The sequence below is a fragment of the Salvelinus alpinus genome, chromosome 23 (assembly GCF_045679555.1).
Source record: "Salvelinus alpinus chromosome 23, SLU_Salpinus.1, whole genome shotgun sequence".
In the NCBI taxonomy this organism is placed as follows: domain Eukaryota; kingdom Metazoa; phylum Chordata; class Actinopteri; order Salmoniformes; family Salmonidae; genus Salvelinus; species Salvelinus alpinus.
Genome location: NC_092108.1, coordinates 42773307 through 42781608, shown reverse-complemented (window position 1 = coordinate 42781608; position 8302 = coordinate 42773307). Strand labels below are relative to the sequence as shown.

Genomic DNA, 8302 nt, shown 5'->3' with positions numbered 1-8302 from the left:
CTGGGTAGGGCATTTATCGCTCTCAGAACCTAATGAAATCAGAAATTACTTTGTCCATTAATTAAGCAATAAGGCTTGAGAACCCGGGAATTATCGTGTGAATAACTCCTAAATAAGGGCTGATTCACCGTAGGGATGGTTTGGCTGGGCAGCCGGCTCTTGGAAGAGTCTTGGTGGTTCCAAACTTCTTCCATTTAAGAATGATGGAAGCCACTGTGTTCTTGGGTACCTTCAATGCTGCAGAAATGTTTTGGTGCCTTTCCCCACATCTGTGCCTCGACACAATCCTGTCTCGGAGCTCTAGGGACAATTCCTTCGACCTCATGGCTTGGTTTATGCTCTGACGTGCACTGTCAACTGTGGAACCTTACGTAGACAGACAGCTGTGTGCCTTTCCAAATCATGACCAATCAATTGAATTTACCACAGGTGGACTCCAATCAAGTTGTAGAAACATCTCAAGGATGATCAATGGAAACAGGATGGACCTGAGCTCAATTTGCAGCCTCATAGCAAAGGGTCTGAAAATGTATGTAAATAAGGTATTTTTTAAATATTTTTTTATGAATAAAAACTATATGTTATCGCTTTGTCATTATGGGGTATTGTGTGTAGATAGATTTTATTTTATTTAATCCATTTTAGAATAAGGCTGTAACGTAACAAAATGTGGAAAAAAGTAAGGGGTCTGAATACTTTCCGAATGCACTGTAGCTATGCGGGCTAGCTACTTTCCCTTTGCTAGCCAGCCAACTAAATCTATCACACAATCACATCAAGCAGCTGAAATGACAGAAAACTATCTGCACTTTTGTTTGTTTTACCTTGGATTATATTGCCATTTCTTTGGATATATCCATTACAATGACCCTGATAAATTAATTTGCCTGGCTCAGAAGCTGTCAGTCTGGTCACATTCATACACATGGCACGGTGGAGGTCACCAAAAAAACGGCAACATTGATCCACAGGTCGGAGAGGTAGACAGCAAGGTTTAGACAAACCTCAACTGTTTCAAACCATATGCTAGCCTAGGAGCATTGGGAAATAATTGAATATTAAAATATGTTTCTGCCCGGTTTCGAACCGGGGACCTTTCGCGTGTGAGGCGAACGTGATAACCACTACACTACGGAAACCACAACAAAAGCAGTGGAAGTCATGGAAAATACAAACTACAAATGTATTATTTTAAGTGTTTCTAAAAATCCCCTATGGGAAAAATGAATGGCTGAAAATCGGTTGGAACCATTTCCCTGTTTGACCACTAGGTTTTATGGGTATTATGACACCTCCACTGTGGGGCTTTTCCCAGTTTTATTTTGTATCATGATAAATATTAGCCACTATCGGGAGCCACCGTCAGTAACACCCGCATACATTTATTTTGGCATACTTTCATTCCGTTGACCTTTCTTTAATCTGTCACATCCTTGTGAATTGTTCCTGAGGGTTGCTAGCATTAGTGGATCATATTAAGCTAACGTTGTGCAATAGTTTAGGACATCATAGCCTATTTGAATCATTATGGAACTCAGACCACACGTAGCAGGATTTTATTCAGAGCGCCCAAGCTAGCCACACCTGCAGAGTGTGTTTACGCGACTTAAAAAGGTACGTCTGAGAACCAAATACTGAGAAGTGCGTAGGAAAAGCATGAATTCCTAAATTGGGATCGAGCCCGAAGTGAAAAGGCTTACTGTCGAATTTATTAAAACGTGTTTCCGCCCGGTCTCGAACCGGGGACCTTTCGCGTGTTAGGCGAACATGATAACCACTACACTACGGAAACTGAATGAGTGCAATACTAAGGGCGTGACTCACTTTGGCTGGGTGGGGCATTTATCGCTCTCAGAACCTAATGAAATCAGAAATTACTTTGTCCATTAATTAAGCAATAAGGCTTGAGAACCCGGGAATTATCGTGTGAATAACTCCTAAATAAGGGCTGATTCACCGTAGGGATGGTTTGGCTGGGCAGCCGGCTCTTGGAAGAGTCTTGGTGGTTCCAAACTTCTTCCATTTAAGAATGATGGAAGCCACTGTGTTCTTGGGTACCTTCAATGCTGCAGAAATGTTTTGGTGCCTTTCCCCACATCTGTGCCTCGACACAATCCTGTCTCGGAGCTCTAGGGACAATTCCTTCGACCTCATGGCTTGGTTTATGCTCTGACGTGCACTGTCAACTGTGGAACCTTACGTAGACAGACAGCTGTGTGCCTTTCCAAATCATGACCAATCAATTGAATTTACCACAGGTGGACTCCAATCAAGTTGTAGAAACATCTCAAGGATGATCAATGGAAACAGGATGGACCTGAGCTCAATTTGCAGCCTCATAGCAAAGGGTCTGAAAATGTATGTAAATAAGGTATTTTTTAAATATTTTTTTATGAATAAAAACTATATGTTATCGCTTTGTCATTATGGGGTATTGTGTGTAGATAGATTTTATTTAATTTAATCCATTTTAGAATAAGGCTGTAACGTAACAAAATGTGGAAAAAAGTAAGGGGTCTGAATACTTTCCGAATGCACTGTAGCTATGCGGGCTAGCTACTTTCCCTTTGCTAGCCAGCCAACTAAATCTATCACACAATCACATCAAGCAGCTGAAATGACAGAAGACTATCTGCACTTTTGTTTGTTTTACCTTGGATTATATTGCCATTTCTTTGGATATATCCATTACAATGACCCTGATAAATTAATTTGCCTGGCTCAGAAGCTGTCAGTCTGGTCACATTCATACACATGGCACGGTGGAGGTCACCAAAAAAACGGCAACATTGATCCACAGGTCGGAGAGGTAGAGAGCAAGGTTTAGACAAACCTCAACTGTTTCAAACCATATGCTAGCCTAGGGGCATTGGGAAATAATTGAATATTAAAATATGTTTCCGCCCGGTTTCGAACCGGGGACCTTTCGCGTGTGAGGCGAACGTGATAACCACTACACTACGGAAACCACAACAAAAGCAGTGGAAGTCATGGAAAATACAAACTACAAATGTATTATTTTAAGTGTTTCTAAAAATCCCCTATGGGAAAAATGAATGGCTGAAAATCGGTTGGAACCATTTCCCTGTTTGACCACTAGGTTTTATGGGTATTATGACACCTCCACTGTGGGGCTTTTCCCAGTTTTATTTTGTATCATGATAAATATTAGCCACTATCGGGAGCCACCGTCAGTAACACCCGCATACATTTATTTTGGCATACTTTCATTCCGTTGACCTTTCTTTAATCTGTCACATCCTTGTGAATTGTTCCTGAGGGTTGCTAGCATTAGTGGATCATATTAAGCTAACGTTGTGCAATAGTTTAGTACATCATAGCCTATTTGAATCATTATGGAACTCAGACCACACGTAGCAGGAATTTATTCAGAGCGCCCAAGCTAGCCACACCTGCAGAGTGCGTTTACGCGACTTAAAAAGGTACGTCTGAGAACCAAATACTGAGAAGTGCGTAGGAAAAGCATGAATTCCTAAATTGGGATCGAGCCCGAAGTGAAAAGGCTTACTGTCGAATTTATTAAAACGTGTTTCCGCCCGGTCTCGAACCGGGGACCTTTCGCGTGTTAGGCGAACGTGATAACCACTACACTACGGAAACTGAATGAGTGCAATACTAAGGGCGTGACTCACTTTGGCTGGGTGGGGCATTTATCGCTCTCAGAACCTAATGAAATCAGAAATTACTTTGTCCATTAATTAAGCAATAAGGCTTGAGAACCCGGGAATTATCGTGTGAATAACTCCTAAATAAGGGCTGATTCACCGTAGGGATGGTTTGGCTGGGCAGCCGGCTCTTGGAAGAGTCTTGGTGGTTCCAAACTTCTTCCATTTAAGAATGATGGAAGCCACTGTGTTCTTGGGTACCTTCAATGCTGCAGAAATGTTTTGGTGCCTTTCCCCACATCTGTGCCTCGACACAATCCTGTCTCGGAGCTCTAGGGACAATTCCTTCGACCTCATGGCTTGGTTTATGCTCTGACGTGCACTGTCAACTGTGGAACCTTACGTAGACAGACAGCTGTGTGCCTTTCCAAATCATGACCAATCAATTGAATTTACCACAGGTGGACTCCAATCAAGTTGTAGAAACATCTCAAGGATGATCAATGGAAACAGGATGGACCTGAGCTCAATTTGCAGCCTCATAGCAAAGGGTCTGAAAACGTATGTAAATAAGGTATTTTTTAAATATTTTTTTATGAATAAAAACTATATGTTATCGCTTTGTCATTATGGGGTATTGTGTGTAGATAGATTTTATTTTATTTAATCCATTTTAGAATAAGGCTGTAACGTAACAAAATGTGGAAAAAAGTAAGGGGTCTGAATACTTTCCGAATGCACTGTAGCTATGCGGGCTAGCAACTTTCCCTTTGCTAGCCAGCCAACTAAATCTATCACACAATCACATCAAGCAGCTGAAATGACAGAAAACTATCTGCACTTTTGTTTGTTTTACCTTGGATTATATTGCCATTTCTTTGGATATATCCATTACAATGACCCTGATAAATTAATTTGCCTGGCTCAGAAGCTGTCAGTCTGGTCACATTCATACACATGGCACGGTGGAGGTCACCAAAAAAACGGCAACATTGATCCACAGGTCGGAGAGGTAGACAGCAAGGTTTAACAGAGTTTCCTGCGTAAAAGACAGATTATGCACTGGTGCATAAAATTCATGGCATAAAAACACAGGAAGCACACCATGGCGGTAATCAGAAACTCATCAGAGCAAGGAATTACACAAAAGGCTACACAGTGTATTCAGAAAGTATTCAGGCCCCTTGACTTTTACCACATTTTGTTACCTTACAGCCTTATTCTAAAAATGATGAAATCGTTTTTTCCCCTCATCAATCTGCACACAATACCCCATAATGACAAAGCGAAAACAGGTTTTTAGAATAATTGGCAAAAGTATAAAAAAATGTAATTAAAAAAATACATATTGCGATGAGACTTGAAATTGAGCTCGGTTGCATCCTGTTTCCATTGATCATCCTTGAGATGTTTCTACAACTTGATTGGAGTCCACCTGTGGTATATATTGTATTATTGACTGTATGTTTGCTTATTCCATGTGTAACTCTGTGTTGTTGTATGTGTCGAACTGCTTTGCTTTATCTTGGCCAGGTCGCAGTTGTAAATGAGAACTTGTTCTAGCCTACCTTTTTATTTATTTATTTTTTATTTCACCTTTATTTAACCAGGTAGGCAAATTGAGAACACGTTCTCATTTACAATTGCGACCTGGCCAAGATAAAGCAAAGCAGTTCGATACATACAACAACACATAGTTACACATGGAGTAAAACAAACATACAGTCAATAATACAGTGAAAAATAAGTCTATATACAATGTGAGCAAGTGAGGTGAGATAAGGGAGGTGAAGGCAAACAAAATATATATAAAAATAAATAAAAATATAAAAAGGCCATGGTGGCGAAGTAAATACAATATTGCAAGTAAAAAAAAAACACTGGAATGGTTGGTTTGCAGTGGAAGAAAGTGCAAAGTAGAGATAGAGATAATGGGGTGCAAAGGAGCAAAAATAAATAAATGAATACAGTAGGTAAAGAGGTAGTTGTTTGGGCTAAATTATAGATGGGCTATGTACAGGTGCAGTAATCTATGAGCTGCTCTGACAGCTGGTGCTTAAAGCTAGTGAGGGAGATAAGTGTTTCCAGTTTCAGAGATTTTTGTAGTTTGTTCCAGTCATTGGCAGCAGAGAACTGGAAGGAGAGGCGGCCAAAGGAGGAATTGGTTTTGGGGGTGACCAGAGAGATATACCTGCTGGAGCGCGTGCTACAGGTAGGTGCTGCTATGGTGACCAGCGAGCTGAGATAAGGGGGGACTTTACCTAGCAGGGTCTTGTAGATGACCTGGAGCCAGTGGGTTTGGCGACGAGTATGAAGCGAGGGCCAGCCAACGAGAGTGTACAGGTCGCAGTGGTGGGTAGTGTAAGGGGCTTTGGTGACAAAACAGATGGCACTGTGGTAGACTGCATCCAATTTATTGAGTAGGGTATTGGAGGCTATTTTGTAAATGACATCACCGAAGTCGAGGATTGGTAGGATGGTCAGTTTTACAAGGGTATGTTTGGCAGCATGAGTGAAGGATGCTTTGTTGCGGAATAGGAAGCTAATTCTAGATTTAATTTTGGATTGGAGATGTTTGATGTGAGTCTGGAAGGAGAGTTTACAGTCTAACCAGACACCTAGGTATTTGTAGTTGTCCACATATTCTAAGTCAAAGCCGTCTAGAGTAGTGATGTTGGACAGGCGGGCAGGTGCAGGCAGCGATCGGTTGAAGAGCATGCATTTAGTTTTACTTGTATTTAAGAGCAATTGGAGGCCACGGAAGGAGAGTTGTATGGCATTGAAGCTCGCCTGGAGGGTTGTTAACACAGTGTCAAAAGAAGGGCCAGAAGTATACAGAATAGTGTCATCTGCGTAGAGGTGGATCAGAGACTCACCAGCAGCAAGAGCGACATCATTGATGTATACAGAGAAGAGAGTCGGTCCAAGAATTGAACCCTGTGGCACCCCCATAGAGACTGCCAGAGGCCCGGACAACAGACCCTCCGATTTGACACACTGAACTCTATCAGAGAAGTAGTTGATGAACCAGGCGAGGCAATCATTAGAGAAACCAAGGCTGTCGAGTCTGCCGATAAGAATACGGTGATTGACAGAGTCAAAAGCCTTGGCCAGGTCAATGAATACAGCTGCACAGTATTGTTTCCTATCGATGGCGGTTACGATATCGTTTATGACCTTGAGCGTGGCTGAGGTGCACCCATGACCAGCTCTGAAACCAGATTGCATAGCGGAGAAGGTATGGTGGGATTCGAAATGGTCGGTAATCTGTTTGTTAACTTGGCTTTCGAAGACCTTAGAAAGGCAGGGTAGGATAGATATGGGTCTGTAGCTGTTTGGGTCAAGAGTGTCCCCCCCTTTGAAGAGGGGGATAACCGCAGCTGCTTTCCAATCTTTGGGAATCTCAAAGAGAGGTTGAAGAGGCTAGTAATAGGGGTGGCAACAATTTCAGCAGATAGTTTTAGAAAGAAAGGGTCCAGATTATCTAGCCCGGCTGATTTGTAAGGGTCCAGATTTTGCAGCTCTTTCAGAACATCAGCTGACTGTATTTGGGAGAAAGAGAAATGGGAAAGGCTTGGGCGAGTTGCTGTGGGGGGTGCAGTGCTGTTGACCGGGGAAGGGGTAGCCAGGTGGAAAGCATGACCAGCCGTAGAAAAATGCTTATTGAAATTCTCAATTATAGTGGATTTGTCGGTGGTGACAGTGTTTCCTATCTTCAGTGCAGTTGGAAGCTGGGAGGAGGTGTTCTTATTCTCCATGGACTTTACAGTGTCCCAGAACTTTTTGGAGTTTGTGTTGCAGGAAGCAAATTTCTGCTTGAAAAAGCTAGCCTTGGCTTTTCTAACTGCCTGCTTAAATAAAGGTGAAATAAAATCAATTTAAAAAATATTAAATTGATTGGACATGATTTGAAAAGGAACACACCTGTCTAAATAAGGTCCCACAGTTGACAGTGCCTGTCAGAGCAAAAACAAGTCTCGGTGTGACAGAAAGGTGGAATTGAGGAGAAGGAGCCCTCTCCTGGCTCATCGGACTCCCAGACCCTGAGAAGCGAGTCCAACGCCAGCAGCGTTGGGTTCAGTTCAGTTATGTGGGAACACAAGGGGTTCATATGAGGACACTATACAGTGCATTCGGAAAGTATTCAATATGACCTTTTCCCCCCCAAAATTACTTATTCTAAAATCTATTCAATTATTTTTTCCTTCATCAATCTACACACAATACCTCATAATGACAAAGCAAAAACTGTTAAGAAATGTTTGCTAATTTATTTAAAGAAATATAAAAAAATATCACATTTACATAAGTATTCAGACACAGTCTTCTTGGGCATGACTCTACAAGCCTGGCACACCTGTATTTGGGGAGTTTCTCCCATTCTTCTCTGCAGATCCTCTCAAGCTCTGTCAGGTTGGATGGGGAGCGTTGCTGTACAGCTATTTTCAGGTCTCTCCAGAGATGTGCGATTGGGTTCAAGTCCATGCTCTGGCTGGGCCACTCAAGGACATATAGAGACTTGTCCCGAAGCCACTCCTGCGTTGACTTAGCTGTGTGCTTAGGGTCAGGGTCATTGTCCTGTTGGAAGGTGAACCTTCGCCCCAGACTGAGGTCCTGAGCGCTCTGCAGCAGGTTTTCATCAAGGATCTCTGTACATTGCTCCGTTCATCTTTCCT

The 8302-nt window shown here is 42.2% G+C and overlaps 4 non-coding genes across 4 annotated transcripts; all 4 read right to left on the bottom strand.

The window, feature by feature from the left end:
* Window positions 1-1066: 1066 nt before the first annotated feature.
* trnav-cac (transfer RNA valine (anticodon CAC)) lies at window positions 1067-1139 on the bottom strand. The gene has a single exon. It is a non-coding gene; the product is annotated as a tRNA-Val (tRNA).
* A 580-nt stretch (window positions 1140-1719) lies between these two features.
* On the bottom strand, window positions 1720-1792 carry trnav-aac (transfer RNA valine (anticodon AAC)). The gene has a single exon. It is a non-coding gene; the product is annotated as a tRNA-Val (tRNA).
* Window positions 1793-2895: 1103 nt separating this feature from the next.
* trnav-cac (transfer RNA valine (anticodon CAC)) lies at window positions 2896-2968 on the bottom strand. Its single transcript has one exon. It is a non-coding gene; the product is annotated as a tRNA-Val (tRNA).
* Window positions 2969-3548: 580 nt separating this feature from the next.
* Window positions 3549-3621, bottom strand: trnav-aac (transfer RNA valine (anticodon AAC)). The gene has a single exon. It is a non-coding gene; the product is annotated as a tRNA-Val (tRNA).
* Between the last annotated feature and the right edge of the window lie 4681 nt (window positions 3622-8302).